We start from the raw sequence: 27,500 nt of genomic DNA on the forward strand, positions 1-27,500 counted from the left end.
GAGCTTCCGTGTCACTGGATTTGGGCCGAGCCGGTAGGAAGAACCTTGAATAACCAGGACTCTCCCCCATCCCCACCCTTCGGAACACCAGAAGAACAGCCAGGAGGACTTACACCTCCCCAGCCCTTATGTAACTTCATTCCCCTTTTGACAGCCAGAGAGGGCTCCCCCTTTCTAAAGTCAGATCGACGGACCTCACACCCTCACAGGCATCGAGGAATAACCAGGACTTCCCCTTCGGACCACCGGAAGAACAGCCAGGACTTCCACCTCCCCCATCCACTTGGTACATCACTCCCCCCCCCCCCCCCCCTTTTGACAGCCAGGGACGGCTCCCCCTTTGAAAGTCAGATGGACGGACCTCCCATACCCCCCGGACAGACATCGAGGAAAAACCAGGACTTCCCCTTCGGAACACCGGAAGAACAGCCAGGACTTCAACCTCCCCAAGCCTTATGGAACTTCATTCCCCTTTTGACAGCCAGGGAGGGCTCCCCCACTTTGAAAGTCAGATCGATGGGCCTTCCACCCGCACAGACATCGAGGGATAACCAGGACTCTCCCCCATCCCCACCCTTCGGAACACCAGAAGAACAGCCAGGAGGACTTACACCTCCCCAGCCCTTATGTAACTTCATTCCCCTTTTGACAGCCAGAGAGGGCTCCCCCTTTCGAAAGTCAGATCGACGGACCTCCCACCCTCAAAGACATCGAGGAATAACCAGGACTTCCCCTTCGAAACACCGGAAGAACAGCCAGGACTTCCAACTTCCCAAGCCTACTGGAACTTCATTCCCCTTTTGACAGCCAGTATGAGGGCTCTCCCTTTTGAACACACCAGACGGACCTCCCATCTGCACAGACATCGAAGACACAACACCTCGAACAAGACACCCTACACCGAAGCAAATATTAGCTATGGGTTGAACAAACTTGACCCTAAGGGCTTTTGCCAAAAGGGTCGTTTAACTCAACTCCACTACTACAATAACCATCAAAGTATTGCGTGTCCGTCTTAGTGTGTCCCGAAGCTTTTTACACGATTCAAGCCAACTAAACGCGAACGGATCCTTAGGGAACTCCACACTTCATTTAATAGAGTTCATTGTTGGCTTCATGACAATGAGAAGAGACTCAGCGCCAAGCAGCTTTTACAATGCTTTGTGTGCGACAGACACTTGATAATAAAATTACAGCAGAGCAGATTGAAACAGAAAGAACAATGAAAGAAACGAACAAATAAAAAAATAAATAAATAAATAAAAAAAGCAAAGAACATAATGCAGGGAAAAAACAGTGTGGCTAAAACAAAAAAAAAAACAAAATGGGGTGGAGATGGAAGAATCGGTATCTCGTTATCAAGCCTCCCATTTTAATTGACGCTAATCAACACTACTACTACTATATTGCTACTGCAACTACTGCTACTACCACCACCACCACTACTACTACTAACAACAATGCCACTACTACTACTGCTACTACTACTACTACTAATAGAGGCAACATAATGCTGTTCATGAACGACAGGGCTTGAATGGAGGCGAAGACTTAATTATCCCTCTCTCTCTCTCTCTCTCTCTCTTTCACACCTCCTAACCCTCACCTCTCCCCCCCCCCACACACACACACGCACCTCCACCCCCACGTCCCCCCCACACACACACACACGCACGCACGCACCCTCCACCCCGTCACCCCCACACCCCACACACACACAAACCTCGCACATACACACCATTCCAACTTCCAACACAGCGCCACCGAACTCTCTCTATGGGGGAGGGGGGGGGGGGGGGGAGGGGGGGGGAGGGGGGGGGGGGGTGGGGGGGGGGGGGGGGGGGGGGGGGGGGGGGGGGGGGGGGGGGGGGGGGGGGGGGGGGGAAGGGGGGGGGGGGGAGGGGGGGGGGGGGGGGGGGTGATCTCGTCAGCAACAAAACAACAACATTAACTTACAAAGGCCGAACAACTCAATAGACACTTTTCACATGGAGACTTGATAACAATATCACTTTGTCTATTCTCTTTTTCTTGTTTATGTTATGTATTAAAATTTGACGTTTTGTATTTGTTTTTTATCTTTTTTTGTTATGGTTTTTTTTTTATTTTTTGATGGGTTAATTTCTTATTTATTTTTTTTGTGTTTGTTTTTGATTGTTCTTTTGTTTTTTTTTTTACTTCGGTTTTTGATTTTTTTTTTTCTTATTTTTTTTTTTTTTGTTTTTTTTTGGTTTTTTTTTTTTTTTTTTTTCGCGCTTCTGTCTCACCCCTTAAAATAAAAATTTAGGATTTCACTTTATTAAAATATTTTTAATAGAATATTATAATATAAATGTAATCAAATTGATTATAGTATTATTTAATATATTATATTTAGATATCTAATGATAATAATATGATCATTAATTTGGGATTCAAATCTAGGTCATAGAAAATATTTATTATTATACATATTATGATGGTATAAAAACCCTGTTAATTAATTATATTTTTATAATAATATTCGTAAATAATTTTTGTAAGAGTATAAGTACTCAAATATAGAAATTATATATTATAAATTTATACAATATATTATATTTAATTGAGGCTTAATAAGTTAGAAAATAATTGTAAGTTAATAAAAAATAGTATAAACTAAATTAAATAATAAATTAAAGACTTAATGAGTAACAAAAACTATATAGATCATAGAATGCATTTAAATTAAAGTATATAATAAATGAAATATGATATAGCTAAAAGTACACAAAGAAATATAATATAATGAAATAAATATAAATTTATATATAACCATAAAATATAATTCTTATTTTATTTTTTATTTTATTAATATTATCAGGAATAATTAAAACAAAAACAAAATATTAAGAAATTTTAAATGACTTATGTAATAACAATAAAAATATAAACACTATTAATATAAATCTAAAATCATAATAATAAGAATTGTTAATATTATATTATTATTAAAGAATTATTTTATTGAAAAATCCAAATATTGTAATTTAAAAAACTATTAAAAAGCAACACTTAAATAGAAACAAAAAAGTAATAAAGAAAAAGACAAAAAAGAAAAAAAAAAAAGAAAAATAAAAAAAAAAATTTTAATAAGTTAATTATTCTAAAATAAATAATATATAATATTCAATTTTAAATGAAAATAGACAAATTCAAATAATCAATTCAAATCAACTCCAAAATAATAATAAGAAGAAATACAAAAACAGTAACAAAAGTACAAAGAAAAAAATCACAACACCAGCACCTCAAACATAGTACTTCAATATTCCAATCATCAAAATCTTGCCGATAACGAACAGCAAGCAACAAAAACATCTAAAACACTACAATACCATGCAAAACCACACAATCACAAAAATCAAAATAAACAAACACCGGCTCTATGATGCCTAAATACAGACCAATTGATCACTTACTTACAGAAAAAATCCCACTCAAAAAAGAACACTAAACAAAATCTCAAGCACACAAAACAATAAAAAATAACATCGAACGCCGCCCACAGATAACATACGCTCTTTGCACTACAATCACAACAAAACCTACACTCCAGAGTAAAACCGAACAACCACAGTCAAAAACCAGAACTAAAAAACGGAAATCAACCTGTAACATCTAAGACATCACATTAACAAGAACCATAAGATCAGATACAAAACCCACTACTACCCACAAATACAACAAACCAACCATCAGCTTACAACCATACTACCCACAATTCCATTCGCTCCCCTCCTAACCCGCAACCATAAGACGACACCCTATACACTCCCTCTACCCACCCACAACCCATCGCAGCCCAACCCACGCATTACCACACCACACCACCTTTCCCAACTTATAACGACACACTCCCCACATCTCTCACCACACACCCCCACAAACGCTGGAACTCGAAGAGCACCAAGAACAAAATAACTGCCAACACTACTCCGAGAACAGACGATCCAACACACCAAATCCTCACTCAACAACCGCATGCACTATCTACCCAATCCACATTACCCACAACCTCCCCCCACAACGTACATTCCGCCCCTACACAACGCACCCCCCTAAACTAAAACCCAAGTAAAACTCGCGCATCAAATACAGCACCTAACTCCAGACTATTCAATCCTCACACACGGATTTAGAACGGGTCGCGTCACACGCCACTTCACTCCCCTCGCGATGACCCTTACACCGCCTCAGTCTACGCAGCCCATAAACCCAACCACCACCCACCCCAGAACGCAGCCCCCGCGGAGTCCCACAAACCTACTCAAACCCTCCCCACACACTCACCACAGCCACCTCACGCACCCCACTTCAGCCGTTATATTTGTTGTGTGGATGGTTGGTTGGTGTGGTGGGGGGGTGTGGGTGTTGGGGGTGGGGGGGGGAGATGTGGGTGTTTGTGTGGGAGTGATTGGGGGGGGGGGGGGGGGGGGGGGGGGGGAGGGGGGGTGGGGGGGGGGGGGGGGGGGGGGTGTGGGGGGGGGGGGGTGTGTGTGGGGGGGGGGGGGGGGGGGGGGGGGGGGGGGGGGGGGGGGTGGTTGGGGGGTGGGGGGGGGGGGGGGGGGGGGGGGGGGGTGTGGGTGTGGGTGGGTGACCTTTTTATTAATAAAAGAAAAAAACAAACAAAGCCACATCCACCACCCTCTCCACTCACCAGCCCCGATCTTCTAACCCTTACTCCCTCACTCACCCACCCGTCATCTGCCCTGCTACCGCGGTTGGTCAACCTTGCCGACGGCAACCTGTCATCCAACTAACCACAAACATCTAAAGCCAGACATCACCCTCATCTAACTTCCCCCTCACACATCAGGACGACTCCGCCTAAACTCCCGTACTTCACCTCACCGCACCGATCCCATAATAACCCGCGAAATGCAAAACCCTCACACATCAACAAAACCACCCAAACAACCCAACACGCTCCACAGCACCCACCGTCACCCCACCCCAGACAAATCGCACACCACATACTCAAAACACAACCACAGACTTGACCACATTCCCACCCCAAAAACAGCACAAAACAGTCCTTAAACCTCCACAAGAACACCCTTTACTACATACAAAATTCCTCAAAACAAAACCAACAGATACAGATCGTAGCCTTCAAGATAAAACTCTTTACCCCGGCGCAGTGTCTCCAAGAATCCAAACCACCCATCGCCCATAAAAACAATCAACAACATCAAAACCAGAATACATCACTCTATCAACTCCAATCCTAACACTCCCCCCATCCCCCTTTTTGCCACACCAATCATCCCCCGCCCCCCTAACCACCACCACCACACCATCCAACTCCTAGACACTTCCCTCTTCTTATTGCAACCCGCTTGCGGATGCCTTCGTATTCCTCCATTCAGCGTAAACTGGGCCCTCCATTGACCCATAACCCCACCCACATCAAAACCATTGCCCCCCTCACCCCACCAGCCCCCCCCCCCCCCACTCACCTCCCACACCACCCACTACCGCACCAACCCCCGCCTCCCATTCCTTTATAAAAGCAACAGTGGTTTGACACGGCTGCTCTAATTGGCGAGGAAGTTGACACAAGGGTTCGAAGACTACCGTGCGTGCCCCTTGCCTTAAGGGGGCGCTGCGCCGTAACGGTGGATGGCACGTGACTGTGATGGCATTAAGAGGCGTTGGGGGGGAAGGCTTGTGAGTTGTCCAATCGCTTGGCAATTAACTGACGGTGGTAGGTGGGGTGGTTTCGAGAAGGGTTTATTGTGGATGGTGTACACAATAGTGGTGAGAGTAGCAAACATGTACGTGTGTCTCCTCTCCCCCCACCATCCTGTTTGTTTGTTGACTGGGACTAGCCAGTCATGGTTAATGGACTCTCGAACTAAAGACTTCCTACAGGTACAGAAATAGTAGTAGTAACAGTTAGCAGTTACAGCAATAGTGTTTCTGTGTGAGGCACAGAGACAGTGAGAAAAAGAGAATGACAGAGGTGATTGAGTGGAGAGAAAGAGCTATCCAGCCTGCTTGTATTAATGCGTGTGTGTGTGTGTGTGTGGGTGGGTGTTGTGTGTCGTGTGTGCGGTGTGTGTGTCTGTGAGTGAGAAAGCGAGAGGAAGAGTCCGAGAAAGATAGAGAGAGACAGACCTCTGAAAGAAAATAAATAGAAAGAAAGATGAGAATGAATAAGAGTGAATGAGACAGGGAGCAAAACGAACGAGCGATCGAGCTAGAGACAACAGACTTCTTTTTTTTTTTAAATCATTTACATGGAAACAAACAAAAACGGAAGCAACTTCGTCCACTCTTCGGTTTCAGAGAAACGCAAATATGGTGGTGTTTTTTTTTTTTTGGGGGGGGGGTTGTTATTTTTTGTTTGTTTGTTGTTGTTTTTAGTTGTTGTTGTTTTTGTTTTGGTTTTTTGTTGTTGTTGTTGTTTTTTGTTTTGTTTTTTGTTTGTTTGTTGTTGTGTTTGTTTGTTTATTTGTTTGTTTTGTTTTATTTACGATCGCGCCAAGGGAGGTCAGTTTGATCTTTTGACTGCTGCTGAAGAGTATGCTCGTCTGTGAAGGGCTGTCACCTCACTTGGGAAAGTCTGACGTTACAGGTCTGGATGTCAGTGGGGAAAGCCTGACCTTACAGGTCTGGATGTCAGTGGGGTAAGTCTGACCTTCCAGATCTGGATGTCAGTGGGGTAAGTCTGACCTTTGAGGTCAGGATGTCAGTGGGGTAAGTCTGACCTTACAGGAATGGATGTCAGTCACCTTTTTATTTCGTTGTTTTTTTTCTCCCCCTGGAGTTCTTTCTCTGGGGAGTGCATTACTTTCTGTTCGCTCGGATCAATTCCACCACTCACACGTACACACACAGACACACACACACACACACACACACACACCACACACACACACACACACATGTAACAATCACTCTTCACATTAATGCCACACTAAATCTCTTTTCACCAAAAATTCAGGAAAGTCATCTCAAGGCCTGATCAGTGCGTTGGGTTGGTTTATTCATGCAAAAGGTCAGGCATCTGAAGCCTTTGTTTCCCCCCACCCCCCACCCCCTCACCCCTCAAGCCCCACTCCACCCTCCCCTTGCCCCTACAACAGATGCGGATATGGATGTCAGTAGGGTAAGTCTGGCCTTACAGGTCTGGATGTCAGTGGGAGTCTGGCCTTACAGGTCTGTTTGTCAGTGGGGAAAGCCTGACCTTAGAGGTCTGGATGTCAGTGGGGTAAGTTTGAACTTAGAGGTCTGGATGTCAGGCATCTGAAGCCTTTGTTCCCCCCCCCCCCCCCTCAAGCCCCATCCCACCCTCCCTTTGCCCCTACAGCAGATGCGGATATGGATCTGTCCACACGCTCTGACACCTCCTTCAAAAACTGAAAGTGAACTCAGCAGTCAGGGGGTTAAAGAAAAGATGAGAGAGGGATGGGAGACAACATTTACGCCCCCACCACCTCTCTCTCTCTCTCTCTCTCTTGTTTCCTGGGTCAACAAAGAAATCAGCTGGCGGAGAGAGAGCTAAAGCTGTGGTGGCTTCAGCACTTTAACCCCCCCCCCCCCCCCCCTGTTTTTTTCACACAGACCGTCCTGCGGATAAGAGCGGGTGGATGCCTATTATTGATCCAAGAAGAGAGAGAGAGGGGATGTGGGGGGTTAGGGTGTATTGATCTAGACTGGATGTGCTGCATTGATGTCTAATTTCCGGACCTCTCTTTTTTTTTTCTTTTTCTTTTTTTTCTTTCTATTTTTTGTTGTTGTTTTTTTCTTTTCTTTTCTTTTTTTTTCCCTCCCCCCACTTCGTGGTAGGTATTGTCCGTTCTCACTGGTTGCTGCATTCCTCCTTTATGAAGAGACGAGAAAAGGCGATGTCCTTACTGCACGCTTGTGAGAAAGAAAGAGAGAAAGGATGATAGAAAGAAAAGAACAGATGAAGAAGAAGAAGTAGTTGTTGTTGTTGTAGCAGCAGCAGTAGTAGTAGTTGTAGTAGTAGTAGTAGTATGAGGAGAGGATGAGGGGCAAAGGGACAAGCAGAACAAGAACAAGACGAAGACAAAGGAGAAAAGAAAGGGCGAGACGAAGCAGAAGAAGACAAAGACTGAGATCAAGGACAAGAAGAACAGGAAAGACAAGAAGAAGAACAACAACAACAACATGATCAACAACAACAGGGTCAACAAGAACAACAACTACATCAACAACAGGATCAACAACACGATCAACAACAACAGGGTCAAGAAGAAGAAGAACAACAAGAAGAGGAAAGACAAGAAGAAGAAGAAGAAAAACGACAACAAGAGCAACAACAACAACAACATTAACGTGAACAACAACAGGGTCAACAAGAACAACAACAACATCAACAACAACAACGTGATCAACAACAACAGGGTCAACAAGAACAACAACAACATCAACAACAACAACATGATCAACAACAACATGGTCAAAAAGAACAACAACTACATCAACAACAGGATCAACAAAACAAGAAGAACGTATAGGAAAGACAAGAAGAACAAGAACAAGAAGAAGAACAACAACAACAACATCAACAACAGGATCAAGAAAAAGGAGAACAGAAAAAAACAAGAAGAAGAACAAGAACAAGAACAAGAAGAAGAAGAACAACAACAGGACCAACAAGAACAAAGAAGGAAGGCCCAGGACAAGAAGAACAAGAACAACAACAACAACAACATCAACAACAGGATCACGAAAAGGGAGAACAGGAAAAACAAGAAGAAGAAGAAGAAGAACAACAACAACAGGACCAACAAGAACAAGAACCAGCAGGAAGGCCCAGGGTGATGGTAATGAACAGGACTGCTTGGAGGGGGCTGGGGTGGGGTGGGGGGCGTATGGTGGGATCGGGTGCGCGTGAGAGGTAGCACGGACATGGTACTTTCACCAACCAGCTACCATTCTACTTGCGGGGACAGGGTGTAGTGGAGAATAAGGCGGTAGAGGCGGTGGAAGGGGGGGAGGGGAGGGGGCGTGGGGGAGATGGCGAAGAGGAAGGTTTTCAACGCTCGTTCTCAGTCCTTGGAGAAACTCTCACCTCTCTGACTGTCTGTCTGTCTGTCTGTTTGTCCGTCTAGACATGCGTCCGTACCCCCCATCCCCAATCACCTCTCTAGAATGAAGTAAAATACAACCAAGAGTAGAATAAAAAAAAAATCAAATGAAATAAAGTACAAACTCAATTCAAATGAAATAAAAAATATCTTTAAAAAAAAAAGTGATGACAAACCAAATGTATACGTTTGGTTTCAAAAACGAACGGTAAAAAAAACTGAAAAATGACCAAAAATGGTTAACGTTAAATGTTAAAGGTCCCATGAACTTTTAATGGTCGTCGGGGCAGTCAGTTCATATCCACTCCGTCTATATAGGGATCGGAATAGACAGGCAAGGCCCAATCCTCCCCTTCCCCCCCTAACTACTACTACTACTACTACTACTACTACTACTACTACTTCTTCTTCTTCTTCTTCTTCTTCTTCTTCTTCTTCTTCTTCTTCTTCGTCCGTGGGCTGCAGCTCCCCACGTTCACTCGTATGTATACGAATGGGCTTTAACGTGCATGGCCGGTTTTTTTGTTTTGTTTTTTTATCCTGCCATGTAGGCAGCCATACTCCGTTTTCGGTTCCCCCCAAACAACATTTCCCAACTGTGTACAATCAGGAACCCATTGCCACCTTGGTGGAGTGATAAAAAAAAAACGGAGTGAAGTGCGTCTCCCAAGGACACACTACACAACAATCACCAGACCGAAAAGTGGGACCGCCAACCTGTACTGTATCACAAAATCTGCTACGTTGCCTCCAACTGTTCATTAATTCATTTATGTCTGCCGAAAGATTTTGATCAGATCCGAGCCGGCTGTGTTAAGTATACTGAGTAATTCTGGGGGTTGTTTGAGTAACCTTGGGTATGGTTTTTGTTGTTGCTGTTGTCTTCCCCCCCCCCCCCCCCCCCCCCCCCCCAATGCTCATCCAGACTCATCAACAGCCCCAAGGTTGCTTTCCCCTTTCACACAGGTGAGAGACATCAGTCTGCCGTGAATGGCAGATGCAGGCAGGTTGGGTGACGTGTGTAGTTTTGAAGTGGTTTCGTTGTTTTGGCACACACTTGGGAATTAACTCTTGCTCTCCTCTCTCTCTCTCTCTCTCTCTCTCTCTCTCTGTGTGTGTGTGTGTGTGTGTGTGTGTGTGTGTGTGTGTGTGTGTGTGTCTCCCTCCCTCTTTTTGCTCACCCTATTTCTCTCACTCTCTCATACATATACATGAACAGAGATACTCTCTCTCTCTCTCTCTCTCTCTCTCTGCTCTCCCTCTTTTTGCTCACCCTCTCTCTCTCTCACTCTCTCACATACACATGAACAGAGATACATTCTCTCTCTCTCTCTCTCTCTCTCTCTCTCTCTCTCTCTCTCTCTCTCTCTCTACGTTTAAATAGTAAGAAGAACGTAATTATTGCCGTGGTTTCTATGTCAGTGTTCCCGCGATCTGCTAATGTAGGTAGCATCGCGGTGCCAATTGGGCCATATCGTTTCCTGGTAATAGGACTCTGTTCTTGTTTAGCATTATTGATCTCTCTCTCTCTCTCTCTCTCTCTCTCTCTCTCTCTTGTTGTTTTTCTTGTGTTTTTTTGTTTTGTTTTTTTCTTCTCTTTCTCCCCTTTCCAGTCAATATAAGTGTGCTATTCTAACTGATGAAGATTAGCAAGGACATATTGGAAGAATGGGCCATGCCTAGAATCTTAATCCTTGAATAAGAATACGTTTTCAGATGTGAGTTCTGAGTTCTCTCTCTCTCTCTCTCTCTCTCTCTCTCTCTGTGTGTGTGTGTGTGTGTGTGTGTGTGTGTGTGTGTGTGTGTGTGTGTGTGTGTTCATGCTATGTGTATGTGTTCACTTTTTCCTCCTTTTCTTTATTGCATTCCTGGACTAATTTCTGGAATCTCTTTTTTGAAACAGGATGAAAACAGCGCACTATGTGCTTATTCCTTTATCCTCAATTTAGAAAGATTCGATCTCTCTCTCTCTCTCTCTCTCTCTCTCTCTCTCTATGTCCGCCTGTCTCTCGCTGTCCCCCCCCCCTCGCCGTCATCTACCATACTGCGCACCAGTACTAACACACACAAAAACTTTTTTCATTCTGTGCTTCTAGCGATGTTTGTTCAATTATACCATGCAGCGCGCATTCCTTTTTTTTTCTTTCTTTCCTTTTTCTTTAATTCTTCGCTCTTTCACTTCGAAATCACCGTGGTAAACGCTGTAGCCAACATAATTACACACACACACACACACATACACACACACACACAACACACACACTCACACACAACACACACACTCACCCACACACACACACACACACACACACACACACACACACACACACACACACACAGCTTTTTCCTGACTGACGCGGACAGCTAGTCGTCATCACGAAGAGAAAAAGGGAAGAAAAAGCAGGAAAGCTGCGGCGAAAGGTCAGTGTGATGATTATAGGGCCATTCTGCACTCGGAGCAACTCAATCAACGTTACTACCTTGAGAGCTAACTTGTCCATCGGATGAGGACAAAATAGAACAAAAAATGGAGGAAAAAAAAAACCTACTTGATTTGCCGGTATTGTTAATTATTGTTGTTGCATATACATTTAGGAGACAAAGATAGATGCAGAGACTGAGAAAGAGAGAGGGGGGTTAAGAGAGAGAGACAGACAGACGGACGGACAGACAGTCAGAGAGAGACAGAGATCGAGACGGAGACAGAGAGAGAGAGAGAGAGAGAGAGAGAGAGAGAGAGAGAGAGAGAGAGAGAGAGAATTCGCGACAGAAACATAGAGACAGAAAGAATGAATGAATGAATGAATGAATGAAATTGATAAGAAAATGAAAATAAAAAGAAATAACCAACCAATAAACATAATCCACTCACCAGTTCTTTAGACGGATTCTCTCACCAATCTGGCAGACAGAAGAAGAAGAAGGAACAACACATAAACACATTCACACTGCTTGACACATGACTACTGACCCTAGCTCTGATCCAATGTCTCCGCGCACACACACACACACAAACCCACTAGAGCTCTTTCAAGCTTTACTTCTCTCTCACGTTCAACAGCTGCGTCTCTCCCAACGGAGGGAAAGAGAGAGAGAGGAGGGGAGGGCGGGGGTTTGGGTGGGAGGAGTGAGGAGAGGGGAGGGGTGGGGGAGGGGAGGGGTCAGGGATAAAACGGTGAGAGGGGTGAGTGGACAGTCCCGAAAGACCGCCTCTCTCTCTCTCTCTCTCTCTCAATACTCGTGATGCAACGCCCTTTGCACACTGGCTACCCCTTTTTGTGTGTCGGGACGTGTCATGAGTTACGCGCCCTTCGTTGTTGCTGCTGTGGTTTGGTGGTGGGTGGTGGGTGGTAGTGGTGGTAGTGGTGTGTGTGAGTGTGTGTATGATATAGGTCTGTGGCGTGTGTGTGTGTGTGTGTGTGTGTGTGTGTGTGTGTGTGTGTGTGTGTGTGTTATCTACTTTGAAAATAATCTAAACAATCGGTATTTTTTATTATAAACTTGATTGAAAATCAAACAACACACAGAGTAAAAAAATAAATAAATAAATAAAAACGTTTTCGAAGGCAGAATTTTTATTATAACGAACCTGTGGAGAGATATTTCATACGTATTTTTTGTGCACGACATCTCATGCGATCACATGGGAATGTGGGTTTTAATTTTCCGTCACTGTATCAGAGAACATTTTGATGTATTTTGTTACGAATCTAACACGCATGACATAAACGTGGTTTTGATGATCTTGTTATGGCTTTAACCTCTCGCTGTCCCTAAGGTATCGTTTTGTTTTGTTTAAAATTCATCGTGTCTTATCAAGCCTATTTTGTTAATTTCTTTTTTCGTTCCTTTTGGGGCTAATGTTGTTTGTTTTTTTTCTCTCTCTCAACCCAACCCTCCCTCTGTGTGTGTGTGTGTGTGTGTGTGTGTGTGTGTGTGTGTGTGTGTGTGTGTGTATGTGTGTGTGTGTGTGAGACAGAGACACAGAGAGACAGAGAAACAGAGACAGACAGTATGCATGATGATTGTGGTGAGTTGTACTGCGTAAACACGTCTTGATGAATAGACTATCTCCACACTCACAACACCATTACATTAACATACATGGGGAGAGAGATGTGTGTGCGCGCACGCGTATGTGTGTGTTGTGGTGTGTGTACGTGCGTGTGTGTGTGTGTGTGTGTGTGTGTGTGTGTGTGTGTGTGTGTGTGTGAAAGAGAGAGAGAGAGAGAGAGAGACAGGGGTTGGAGCAGACTGGGGCCGGGAAGGAGGGAAGGGGGGGGGGGTCAACCGCTTTATTTTCAATGGAGTACGAAAGTACGTGGTTCGTGTGTGCTGCGCTCTTTTTAGCCCTCTAAGTCGCATTTTCGCACGCGCTTGTTCGCTCGTTCGTGTGCGCGCATAATACACATACGCTTAAGCACGAAATCACAACCGCGTGTACACACACACACACACACATATATATATATATACCAAGCCAGATCAATCGAAGTAAACGGGGAAAAAACACGCATGAAAAAAAAGAATAAATAAAAACAAGAAACCAACTACTTGTTGACAATGTATTGAAAATTAGATGACGATCTTTCCCCCCCCCCCCCCCCCCCCCCCCCCCCCCCCCCCCCCCCCCCCCCCCCCCCCCCCCCCCCCCCCCCCCCCCCCCTTTTTCTTTTTCTTTTTTTTTTTTTTTTTAATAACAATGAAACGAAAATAATACGAAACGCGGAGACAGAGAGAGAGAGAGAGAGAGAGAGAGAGAGAGAGAGGACGGAGAAAGACCCTTCTACACAACCTCCCCTCCTCCGCTCCCCACAGAAAAATAAAATAAAATAAAATAAAGTCACCATTCTCCTATGGGAGGTAAAATTTCAAGGCTGTTCTTCCGAGCGGAAATGGGGATGTTACATCACGCAAACCGACTCCCGCCATCGCCTTGCGCCTCATCTGTCAGCTGTTCCGGGATCCCCCCACCTCTTTCTTTTTTTTCTTTTTTTTTCCCCCCCCGTTGAGTTCACCGCCCCTTACTTTTCTTCTTCTTGTCTCCTTTCGTGTGGGGTTTTAAAACAAAATAGTCGGACGGGGGAGAAAGGAAAAAAAGAAAGTTAGAAAAAGAAAAGGATGACAGAGTGCGTGGAATAACAAGAAGAGAAATGAAATGGAACAAGAAAGGACAAGAAAAACGAAGATCGTTCTTTTTTTTTTCTTTTTTTTTTTTTGTATTTTGTTGTCGTTGTTGTTTGTTCTTTTTTCTTCTTTTTTTTTCCTTCTGGCTTTTCTTTGGTGAGTAAGTGCATTAAGCAAGTGTGGTTACAAGAGAGAGAGAGAGAGAGAGAGAGAGAGGAGAGAGAGGTATGGAGAAGAAGAAGAAGAAGAAAGGCAAGTCAAAACCGGCCAGAAAATAAGGATTTATTGTTGGCAGTATAACAACGTCCCTCGCACTCTTGAAAGTTAATCTTGGAAACAAGGGGGAGGGAAGCAGAAGAAAGGATGCAAGGAAGGATGTAAGAAGAACAGTACGAAGGAAGGAAGGAGGGAAAGAAGGAAGAACGCTAGGACGGAAGGGAGACAAATGGCTTCGTAAAAGATCAACCAAACTTTGTGAAACATCGTGTCGACTTCGTAAAAAGATCATGCGAACTTTGTGCGAGATGGTGCCACCACCAACTTCGGCTATTTTCACCTGGAGACGGTTTGCACTTTGTGGTCAAATAACAGGTAGGTTTCAAAAAAACAAAAAAAAAAAAAAAAAAGCTATGCAACCGAGTTTCCGTTTCCGTCTCATCTTTCCGAAAAAAAAAAAAAAAAAAAAAAAAAAAAAAAACACTGAAAATTTTCTCTGACAACATTATTTCATGAAATGTTCAATCAGATTTCGTGAAAGCATTCACATGCTTTGTGGAAAAAAAAGACAAATTTGGAGAGAGAGAGAGAGAGAGAGAGAGAGAGAGAGAGAGAGAGAGAGAGAGAGAGAGAGAGAGAGAGAGAACAGGCAGGTTAATAAGAGAAAGGGAGACGGACATTTGTATACGCAGAAAATATACAGATATAGATTTCGCGAAAGAACGAGCAGATTTTTTTTTTCTTTTTCTTTTTTCTTTCTTTCTTACAAGAGATTTCGAGAATAAACACGCAGATTTCGTGAAAGTATTGTGGAAGGGCTCGTGTGTGTAACAGAACAATTTGCGAAAGACATAAAAGCCTTCGAGGAAGAATAACCATCGACCAGATCGTTCGTTTCTTTATTTATAGTCTGTTCATCTAAGATGATGATGTTAGACTATCCATTGACAAGAGGTCAATCTGTTTGTCGACGTACGGAAACATCTTGACAGAGACAAGTAAAAACAGGGACAGGACGCTGGCAACGAGAGAGACAGAGACAGAGAGAGCGAAACAGAGAGAGAGAGAGTTTACTGACAACATTTCCGTTTCCACCCACAACCAACTCTCCTGTCCTCTCTCTCTCTCTCTCTCTCTCTCTCTCTCTCTCTCTCTTTCACACACACACACACACACACACACACACAATCTGCCGATCTGCCTACGCATGGAAGGAATTCCCAGTAATTTGTTGACTGATTATCTTCTCCGCGTGTTCCTTCCAGAACAGATCTGGTATGCATTTCGCGCACATTACCCTTTGTGTAACAAGCCAACACTCGTTCTTGGCTAAATGAATAACAACGACTACAGCGACAGTGATGATCATGACAACGATGACGGCAATATCGACATAGTTATTATTCTTTTATCTTTAATAACACCAAATTAATATACGCACAAGCAAATTATGAAAAGGGGGAGAGAAAAAAAGAAAGAAAGAAAATCAAGAGGCAGAATTATATGTGCGCCAACTCTCAACAGGAGAACCTAATTTCACACGGATGGAGAAGTTTACTTGTAACAAGTAAAAATAAGCACGACAAAGTGAGGAATTAACAATTCATGGTTCTCTACCAACTGTGGGAAGCCGCTACATATTTATTTTTGACTCACTTGTGTAAACAAAGTGAGTCTATGTTTTAACCCGGTGTTCGGTTGTGTGTGTGTGTGTGTGTGTGTGTGTGTGTGTGTCTGTGTGTCCGTGGTAAACTTTAACATTGGCATTTTCTCTGCAAATACTTTGTCAGTTGACACCAAATTTGGCATAAAAATAGGAAAAATTCAGTTCTTTCCAGTCATCTTGTTTAAAACAATATTGCACCTCTGGGATGGGCACAAAAAAAATAAAAAAGAAGCCTAATTATATGCAAACTGCATTTACTGTTATATTTATATTTTTTTGTATTCTCTAAATTTGGCACTTTGACCTCTTATTCTGACACAACAACAAGAGGAGTCATTATTATCATTTTTTGTTCAAACAGGAACTTCTTTTGCTAAGCATGGAATTTTTATTTATTTTGCAAACGTTTTGGTGCAGATAGTAAAAAAGGGAAATTACTCTGTAATTAATGCAAGGGGACTTAATTTATCACAAGTGAGTCTTGAAGGCCTTGCCTCTCTTGTTGTCATTGAACTGCTTGCATATTGAAACTGAACTGTCACAGAGACTCCCATTACCAAGCTGCCACAGATCGTCATTATGCTGCAACTGTCATTGGACTGCTACAGTTTCAGTTTCAGTTTCAGTAGCTCAAGGAGGCGTCACTGCGTTCGGACAAAACCATATACGCTACACCACATCTGCCAAGCAGATGCCTGACCAGCAGCGTAACCCAACGCGCTTGCTACATATTTGCCATTACTCTGCAGCTGATTGTCATTAAGTCAAACTGTCATTGCATTGCTACAGACCGACTTTCATCACGCTGTTACGGACTGTCATTAAACTGCTATAGATTTTCATTACGCTACAACTCATTGCCATTAACTCACTCAGTACGGCCAGTCCTCTCTTCTCCTCTACACAGACCCCTCGGATGTCCAGTGGGTGTCTCAATGACCCAACCTTTAGCTTCCGTCGTCAGAATTGTGGTATTCTTTGTCAACATTCACCTCTTCCGTATAAGAGCCTTCCTCTTGCAATATTTTAATGATGGTAATTGGGGTGAAACGCTGTTAACGTCGTCTCTTTCGCCGTTCGTATGGAGAGAGTTAATCAGTTACAGATTGTACTGGCTGTCATTAAACTACAACAGTTCGTCGTCGTGATGTACACAGTCTTTGTCATTACGCTGCAGCTATTCTGACATTAATTAAATTGCAGACTGCAGCAGACTGTCGCTACGCTGCAGGGTTGATTGTCACTAATCTGCTACAGATTGACATTAAACCGCCACAGGTTTCTAACGATTAAACTGCCGCAGACTGCCGTCAAAATCTGTAATAAACTGCTGTAATTCTGTGCATCGGTTATCTGCCGCCACGCGCGCCTTCTATATTATATAAACTGTTTGCCGTAGCTAGGCAGATGTTCACAGGGCGATCAATGGCGATCAACTGTTGACGTCGATGTCCGTGACAACACGGGCCGTTTGCATGTTACCACACCCCACCGCGCACATGCCTGAGCGAAAGTCCTGACTGGGTCATGCCTTATGTTGGGATACACCTCATACCTCACACGTGTCTGATCCTGTCTTTTTCTTTTCTTTATTTCTTTTTTCTTTTGTTTTCCTTTTTTCTTTTATTTTGTTGTTGTTGTTCTTGTTGTTTATTCTGAAAACATCTGAAAAGAAACTTTTGATTTTTGGCTGCGACCCTAATAAGCCCCGACCTCAAACTGACTGTTAAAACTACACGCTTTCGGTATTGTTAAAGAAACACACCCGAACACCTTATTCGGCCGACTGGGGTGCTTGCTGTACAATCTAAACAGTCGGGGCTTGTTTTGTCTTCCGAAACGCGAGTAATTATGCAGCAGTGGCGATGAACAAGCAATCAATCAACACAAAAGGAAACGAAATCCATTCACATATGCCCGACCTTTTTTTCTTTTTTTTTCAGATCGGTAAGTTTCGGGATATTGTTCCACTCTGAAACGGCAGTCAGGCTGACAAGCACATAACGTTAAGGACACTCCGCCCGTTTAGGACCATTCAACGAGCGGTGCCTTCGCTTTGTCCGGACGGTCGCGCGCTCCATTCCATCGTCGTTAGCGCGGCGTTAATTTCATTTGTCTGTAGAGAGGGGAGATAGCGAGGTTAATTAGTGGAGTAGGTATCGATCTGCTGGAAGTGGGGTGAGTGAGATACTCTCACAGACAGAGAGAGAGAGAGAGAGAGAGAGGGAGAGAGACAGACAGACAGACAGACCGACCGACCGACCGACTGACCGACCGAGAGAGAGAAAGGAGCAGACAGATAGAGAGAAATTGTACACAAGGCATAATCTTCTTCTTCTTCTTCTTCTTCTTCGTTCGTGGGCTGCAACTCCCACGTTCACTCGTGCACACACAAGTGGGCTTTTACGTGTATGACAGTTTTTACCCCGCCATATAGGCAGCCATACTCTGTTTTCGGGGCTAAGAAAGCATAATGAAACCGAACGGGTTCGGTATCTTGGTGGTGTTGAATGTGGATTCTTTTTTCTACCCCCCACCCCTCCAACCTCTCTCTCTCTCTCTCTCCTTCCCTCTCTCTTCTGCTCTGTTCTACAAACAGCTACATCAATAAGATATAAGATATGGATTATTATACCGGCTAAAGTTGAAAGTCAAGCCTTTAAATGATCAAATCGCCATTCAGTGAGCATATGACCTTATAAATGAATGCATCGTTCTTTCCTTGTCCGATTTTCATTCTTCCGTCAACAGTGACCTTGAATTATATTGAAGTTGTAATGGGTGTTTTTTTGACTCACTTGTGTAAACAAAGTGAGTCTATGTTTTAACCCGGTGTTCGGTTGTCTGTGTGTGTGTGTGTGTGTCCGTGTGTCTGTGTGTCCGTGGTAAACTTTAACATTGACATTTTCTCTGCAAATAATTTGTCAGTTGACAACAAATTTGGCATAAAAATAAGAAACATTCAGTTCTTTCCAGTCATCTTCTTTAAAACAATATTGCACCTCTGGGATGGGCACACACACAAAAAAGAAGCCTAATTATATGCAAACTGCATTTACTGTTATATTTATATTTTTTGTATTCTCTAAACTTGGCACTTTGATCTGATATTCTGACCCAACAACTAGAGCAGTCATTATTATCTTTCTTTTTTTTTGTTCAAACAGGAACTTCTTTCGCTAAGCATGGAATTTTTTTTTTTTTTTTTTTTTTTTTTGGAAACGTTTTGATGCAGATAGTAAAAAAGGGAAATTACTCTGTAATTAATGCTAGTGGACTTAATTTATCACAAGTGAGTCTTGAAGGCCTTGCCTCTCTTGTTTGTTTTGTTTTGTTTTGCTTTGTTTTTCACTCTTAAACTGGCAGTATCCATGATCTGTGTGACCGACACAGGTGGGTAATTCACAGCGATCTTTTGTTCTCATCAATCAAAGGTTTTGTCATCCGACTGTTAAGAGTTACTTCCCTCCGCTTCCACTTCCGCAACTGCATTCGTGCCCGCACCGGAAATAAAAAAGTGAACAAAGGGTTAAAATGAATGGGCTCCCCTCTCTCTCTCTCTCTCTCTCTCCGTTTGGCCGTTTAGCATTACTCATGGCTTCTCGGCATGAACAGACCATTCGCAATTTGTCAGTTTATTTGTTTAAAGCATTCAGACTGCGATCAACTCTGATGTCTTAGAATACTGAAGTTTGTTCTTGATGATATGACTGCTCATTTCTTGTTGTTTTTCTTACATGATCATGTGTATATATAGCCTTTCATGAGGGGCAATGGCCTATACACGAATAAATTATCCGTATCCGTATCTCTCTCTCTCTCCACGCACAAACACACACACACGCGCGCGCGCGCGCGCACTCTCTCTCTCTCTCTCTCTCTCTCTCTCTCTCTCTCTCTCTGATCTTCACATCTAAAACACCGCACTCGTGCTGCTGTTGCTGTTGCTGCCATTGTTGGTGATTTTAACAAGATCCCTCTATCCCCCCACCCCACCCCCACCCACCTCCGCCCGCCTTCACACACACACACACACACACCCGTCATACGCCACACCCCCATGTCTCCCCACCTCGGCACCTCCTTCAAGTTCTGGAAGGTAGTTGTTAAAACTAAAAAGCCGTCGGCCAAATCACCCGAAGGTGGTTGTCGTCATGAAGGTAAAAAAGCCTGATAATACTTGACTTGACATTGTTGTCGGGTTTACCTCTTTGATTGTGGCTCCAGGATACCCGCTGCATGCTTCTTCTCCTCACTTCACGTTTTGGTGACTATTCGCTGCTTCTGTACATTACCACCCAAGTTAACCACGACGTTTATTTATTACGACTGGTTAAACGTGCATAATCTATTTCACCTGTCATGGTTGCCTCGGTAAATGAACTAGACCTTTCTTTTTTCTTATTTCTAAATAGAACAGAGAATACATTTGTATCTCAACGAGAGGAATTAACTTGTGGTGTCGGTAATAAACTGGACTTGTTTCTAATAGAACATAATAATATATATATATTATCATTTGTCTAATTATAGAACATATAATATATCATTTAATATATTGTGTAAGACACATACGCAGTTCCCGAGCATCCCAGGTATTCAGAATGTATAAATATGTTTATTTATTTATTTATTTAGCCACCAATTCTGAGTGCACAAGGAGGAGAACCGTCGAGCTGGTCTCCCCCCCCCCCTCCCCCCCCCCCCCCCCCCCCCCCAAAAAAAAATAAATAAATAAAAAATAAATAAAAAAAATAATAATAATAATAAATAAATAAATAAATGCTGAACCAATTCACTTGTTGGCCTGTCTCCAAAATAACTTTCAGTACACCCCTCCCCTCCCCTCCCGCTCCCCTCCCCCCCCCCCCACCCCCCACCCCCTCCCTCCCTCCTTCCCTGACTGATCCATTCAGTGCGATCGTAGGTGCATTGTCCAGGCCAGGCCAGGCCAGGCCAGGCCAGGCCTCCCACGGTAGCTGGAGCTACGCTTTAGGTGGTACCGTCCGGTCCATCCACCACACGAGGAGGTCGGAGCGACCTCTTCACTACAGAAAGAACGAAAGCCCTGTGGCGATCCATCAGTCCCCTCACGAACTCTGCTAAGTGCTGCGTGCAATCCGGGAGAGAGAGAGAGATGGGGGGGGAGAGAGGGAGGGACAGAAAGAGAGAAAGGGGAGAGAGAGAGAAAGGGAGGAGAGGAGGGAGAGAAACAGAGAGAGACGGAGACAGAGACAGAGAACAAAAAGGGACAGAGACAGAAAGACGGGAGGGAGAGGCGTGATGAGGAGGATGAAGGAGGGCGGGGTGGTGGGGGTGGGGGGGGGGGCTGGATGGTGGGGCTGGGGGTCTAGGGGTACTGCCGCTGAGTGCATCGCTCCGACCACAGGAGCCACCAAAGCTAGCTAGCTACCAGTTAATTTGAGTAACCTGGTAACCGGAACGGTCACAGACATTTCCCAGTCCAGTCCTCTGTCCCCCCCCCCTCCCCAACCCCCCACGCCCCCTCCCCGGCCCCACCACCAGCGCTACGTGTCTTGGGGGACCGACCACCAGGGAAGTGGTGTGGTGGTGGTGGTGATGAGGGGGTAGGGTGGGGGTTGGGGGGGTGGGGGGGGCATACCGGTATAGTGTGGTTACATTATGTTGGTGGAAGGGGATGGCAGTCAGACACTTTTTCACTGGGTTCGTTGACGTTTCCTTCTACCTTGCAACCTTGCGTGCTGACGGTCGAGTTGTTTCTTAAGTGTAGGGGGGAGGGGGAGGTGGGGGATGGGGAGGAGGGGGTTAGGGGGGGGGGGGGGGGGGCTATTGTACGGTACTGCAGAGAGCTTGACAGCCACGGTCACGGTTCAAACTAGTTTCTCGACCAGCACTTCAAATGTTCCCTTTACACCGCCAGTTTCGGTATTTCAGCATCACCTAGGTCAAGCAACCCATGTCACTGAAATGCGACCCAGATCCTAATTTATGTCTGTTATCCCTGAAACTTACTGCTTTTGCTTTCTCGGTGGTACCTACTACAACAGACCATAATTATTTTCTATAACATCACAAGGGAACCCCCAGCTATTCTTAGGCACCCGTGGTTTCTGAGTTTTAACTCTCACCATACGAACGGCGAAAGAGACGACGTTAACAGCGTTTCACCCCAATTACCATCATCAAAATATTGCAATTGGAAGGCTCTTATACGGAAGAGGTGAATGTTGACAAAGAATACCACAATTCTGACGACGGAAGCTAAAGGTTGGGTCATTCAGACACCCACTGGACATCCGATGGGTTTGTGTAGAGGAGAAGAGAGGATTGGCCGTACTGAGTGAGTTAATAAAAGCACAAGGCAGTTTTTACACTGTAAATTGACTGACGGTGGAAGGTATACATTTTAACCGAACCGGACAAGAAAGCCGTTCAGGAGGAAGGAGGAAGAAGGAACAATGATGAAGCTCCCGGCTGTGTTTCTGAACGATGTCGCGCTGGGATGTTCTCACTGTTCTGAGGAATGCGGTGGTTCCTTCCACTTTCAATCAAGCAGCTCTCGTCTCACGATTGAGAAGAAGAAGAAGAAAGAAGAAGAAGAAGAAAGAAGAAGAAAGAAGAAGAAGAAAGAAGAAGAAGAAAGAAGAAGAAGAAGAAGAAGAAAGAAGAAGAAGAAGAAGAAAGAAGAAGAAAGAAGAAGAAGAAAGAAGAAGAAAGAAGAAGAAGAAAGAAGAAGAAGAAGAAAGAAGAAGAAGAAAGAAGAAGAAGAAGAAAGAAGAAGAAAGAAGAAGAAGAAAGAAGAAGAAGAAGAAAGAAGAAGAAGAAAGAAGAAGAAGAAGAAAGAAGAAGAAAGAAGAAGAAAGAAGAAGAAGAAGAAAGAAGAAGAAGAAGAAAGAAGAAGAAAGAAGAAGAAGAAGAAAGAAGAAGAAAGAAGAAGAAGAAAGAAGAAGAAGAAGAAAGAAGAAGAAGAAAGAAGAAGAAGAAGAAGAAGAAGAAGAAGAAGAAAGAAGAAGAAGAAAGAAGAAGAAGAAGAAGAAAGAAGAAGAAGAAAGAAGAAGAAGAAGAAGAAGAAAGAAGAAGAAGAAAGAAGAAGAAGAAAGAAGAAGAAGAAGAAAGAAGAAGAAGAAAGAAGAAGAAGAAGAAGAAGAAAGAAGAAGAAGAAGAAGAAGAAAGAAGAAGAAAGAAGAAGAAGAATGACCCAGAGAGTGTTGTCCCCATGTGTCTTTATTTTTTTCTTTCAAAAAAACAAAAAGAAGCGAGTGGGTTTTTTTTTATGACGACAATAGATTTCAATGTCAGCTTGTGCGTGGGAACTTTCTCTTCCAGTCACTCGAAGAACTGATGGAGTGACGTGGATTGAAAAATATGGCAAAAAAAAAAAAAAAGGAGGGGGGTGGGGAGAAAGAAAGTTTGTCCATAGATTTCAACTAATTAAAAAGTCTGTGTATACACACACACACACACACACACACACACACACACACACACATATATATATATATATATATATATAGAGAGAGAGAGAGAGAGAGAGAGAGAGAGAGAGAAGAGAGGCACAGAGAGAGAGCGAGCGATTCTATATACGACACACTGCGTATATATTACGCCTACAATGGACCCTGCTGAATAACGCGACAAATAACACAACCTTACTGCGTACATATTACGCCCACGATTGGTAGTACTTTACCAAAACTGAATAACGCAGGGTAAAAAAAAAAAAAAAGAAATTCTGCGTGTACATCACGGCTACGATGGGAGCACTCGCTCGGTCCAACTGAACAGCTCGCCAAAGAACGCGAACAAATATAGTGCGTATTTTACGCCCAGGATGGGACTCACCCTAACTGAATAACCTGATAATACTTTCTGCGTATATTATTATGCCCGTGGTGGGGGGATGTTGGGGGGGGGGGGAGAGAAGAAGGGCACTCGAGCCTACTGAATAACACGACAACTTTACTGCGTGTATATATTACGCCCAAGATATAAAAAATATATATATATATATGTTAAAAAATTGTATGGATATTCATTTCAGCAGGTAAACCAAAAGACATGCAATCACGCTTAAAACAACAACAACATGCTATACTTTGATACTGAACTCTCCCTGTGACAGCATCGTGATTGAATAGATCAGCTGGCTCGTAAAATTAATAACATTAAAAAAAAATTTAAAAAAAGAATGAAAAGATAAAACACAAAAACAATCGGCGAGACACCAAACCAACCACCACCAACAATAACAGAAACATGAATACATTCAACAGAAATATCCCCATCCCCCTCCCAAATTAACTGAATCAAGAAAAAAAGGATCCCCCCCCCCCCAAAAAAAAAAAAAAAAAAAAAAAAAAAAAAAAACAACGATACAATACACAAGGTCTGTGTCTGATGACTATAATTATGTACAACTCTTTTCCCCCCATGACATTTCTCTCAGCATAACTTTTTGTTTCGGTATCACGAACAACTGCGGTGCCGTTGCCAAAAAAAAAAAAAAAATGCCGCGTATGACAGCACTACAATAATGACTCAACACTGTTGAATGGCAGCAAGCACAGGCGAATGGGTGGGCATGGCATTTGAACGATGTTGTGTGTGTGTGTGTGTGTGTGTGTGTGTGTGTGTGTGTGTCTCCCTCTCTCTCTCTCTCTCTCACTCACACACACACACATACACTCTCTCTCTCTCTGTATGTGTGTGTGTGTGTGTCCCTCTCTCTCTCACTCACACACACAAACACACACACACACTCTCTGTATGTGTGTGTATATATATGTGTGTGTGTGTGTGTGTGTGTGTGTGTGTGTGTGTGTGTGTGTGTGTCTCCCTCTCTCTCTCTCTCACTCACACACACACACTCTGTGTGTGTGTGTGTGTGTCTGTGTCTGTGTCTCTGTGTCTGTGTGGCTATAACAGGCTAGACTCTCCAAACGAGGAATCTCCCTTCCTGCCTTATACTTTCTGCTGAACTGAACACACTTGCCCTACCCTTCTTCTTCTTCTTCTGTCTTCTTCCTCTGTGGCACACTTAATCCAAAATTCAACCCACTCTTATACTTAGTAGCAAGGGCTCCGGACGTATAGTCCACTGGTGTGTCACTCAATCTGAGATGTATGTGCGTGCGCGCGCGCGCGCGCGCGTGTGTGTGTGTACTTGGCAACTCGCGTTATTCTGTTGATGCGAGGTTTTATTTTGTCCGTGCTCTTTGGTCGCCTGTGCTGCTGTATCCTGGACATCACTGACGGACATAGCATCTGTGAAATTGGATATATTTCATGTGTTGTTTCTGGCGACGCCATGGACATAATATTATGTACAGCTGTGTTTACAACATACATTCCTCGTGTTTCTCTGCCGGTTGCAGCATACCAGTTTGACGGAAGCGTGTGGACTGTCAGCCCCTCGCTTGGCGAGGATGGTTGCGAGCTTTTGCACAGGTTAACCCCTGTACCAAGAAAGGGCACTCGAGCCTACTGAATAACGCGACAACCTTACTGCGTATATATTACGCCCAAGATAATATATATATATATATATATATATATATATATATATGTGTGTGTATATATGTGTGTGTGTGTGTGTGTGTGTGTGTGTGTGTGTGTGTGTGTGTGTGTGTGTGTGAGTTAAAAAAATGTATGGATATTCATTTCAGCAGGTAAACAAGAAGACATGCAATAACGCTTAAAACAACACCATCAACAACATGCTGTACTTTGATATTGAACTCTCCCTGTGACAGCATCATGATTGAATACACCAGCTGGCTCGTAAAATTTTTTTTTTTTTTTTAAGAATGAAAAGATAAAACATAAAAACAATCGGCCGAGACACCAAACCAAGCAACAACAACAATAAAAGAAACATGAATACATTCAACAGAAATAATCCCCCCCCCCCAGGTTTGTTCTTCATGGATCATTATTTGTTTGGGTTTTTTTTTTAACATTCTTTTTTTAAAGACATACCTTGTGAGCTTTGCCGCTGCACCATATATACAAAGACTGGCAGCAGCGGTAGGCTGGCCTCGCTATCCCCGACGATCTGGGCAAGAATTTGATTACAGTAGACGTCGGAGAGTGTCTTGCCCAAGTTACATCCCCCCCCCTCCACCCCCACCCTCAAACCCCCCTCCTCTCTCAGTCAAGAGGGCTTAGGGACAGTCAGCGTTAGGGACAGTCCGGTACCCAAAAGCCAGCTAGCCCCCACTCCATCCCCACCCCACACCACACCCGCGACCCCCATCCACCACCCTCAAGGCTGCTTTTGAACTAAGAGCCAGTACAACCATGCCTCCCAAGTTTTTATAGACAGCCATAGTCCTTCACGTGCCATAGAACTACATACACCCTACACAACAAAAGCTGACACCTGACGGCTGAGCGTTGTGTTTGTGGAAGCAGCCTCCTTCTCCAGTGTAAAGTAGGTTCAGTCTGAATGGCGTCAAACTCACCAGTTAGTTCTGGTCCTGATGATTTGCCTGAAGCTGTGCTCATTTATAAAGGGCCGTCTGTCAGAGAGGGGGAGAGGGACGGGACCAGGGAAACGTCACAGGCTTCGATGGAAGCAGTGGGTTTTTTTGTTTTTTGTTTTTGTTTGTTTGTTTGGGGGGTTTTTTTTGTTGGGATTTTTTTTTTTAAAGCCGTATCTTCCTGATTCGCCTATTCCTTATTCCTGATTCGCCTGTTCCCCATACGCCAACTTCCGTTTAGCCCACCATTATGCTAGTTATCCCGATGCACCTATTTCCAGTTCGCTTGTGTATGCAGCTGCTTTCTTGCACGTGTGCGTGTGTGTGTGTGTGTGTGTGTGTGTGTGTGTGTGTGTGTGTGCGTGCGTGCGTGCGCGCGCGCCCTCGTGTTTATCTGTTTAAAAAACACGATAAATATCACTTTCTTTATGTGTATGTGTGTGTGTCTGTGTGTGGGTGGGTTGGTGGGTGGGTGTGTGCGTGCGTGCGTGTGTGTGTGTGTGTGTGTTTGGGGGGGGGGGAGAGGGGATATTTCTTTTTTTTCTCACTCCTCGATACCATCCCTTAATTCTAAACTGCAACAGTGTGCGTTACAAAAGAAGAACCGAAAAACCGCAGCATGATTTATCTCCTTAAAATACCCCCACCCTACACCCCACACCCCAAACACACACACGAAAAAAACGACCCAATGCTTTAATACATATAACTGAGAAACAACGAAACTGCAGCTTTTGAAAGTAAGCGACAAACGTAATAAAAACCACCTCAAACGCATAAAACACTGATCCCATTTCTCCAAGTCCAGCTACTAAAGGGTTAAAGTTGTTGCGTGGTACAGTTTAGAAGACACACAGAAACGACGGACTTATTGCAACGTGTCGTAAGGCCCTTCTTCTTCTTCCAACCAATCAATACTCCTGTCATTTCGACTTTTAGTTCAAA

At 43.9% G+C, this 27,500-nt stretch overlaps 1 protein-coding gene across 3 annotated transcripts in view; it reads right to left on the minus strand.

Annotated features, from left to right (window-relative positions):
• The window catches only part of LOC143283685 (protocadherin-1-like), a 336,037-nt gene that overhangs the window by 170,259 nt on the left and 138,278 nt on the right, over positions 1–27,500 (minus strand). Inside the window, exon 4 of one of the 3 annotated variants that reach the window (XM_076589917.1) lies at positions 11,956–11,984. The exons of the other annotated variants lie outside the window; for them this stretch is intronic. The gene's annotated coding sequence lies outside the window, so the exon portion shown is untranslated. The remainder of the gene's footprint in view (positions 1–11,955; positions 11,985–27,500) is intronic. 3 annotated transcript variants of the gene reach the window in all.

Source organism: Babylonia areolata, chromosome 7 (assembly GCF_041734735.1).
Source record: "Babylonia areolata isolate BAREFJ2019XMU chromosome 7, ASM4173473v1, whole genome shotgun sequence".
Classification (NCBI taxonomy): domain Eukaryota; kingdom Metazoa; phylum Mollusca; class Gastropoda; order Neogastropoda; family Buccinidae; genus Babylonia; species Babylonia areolata.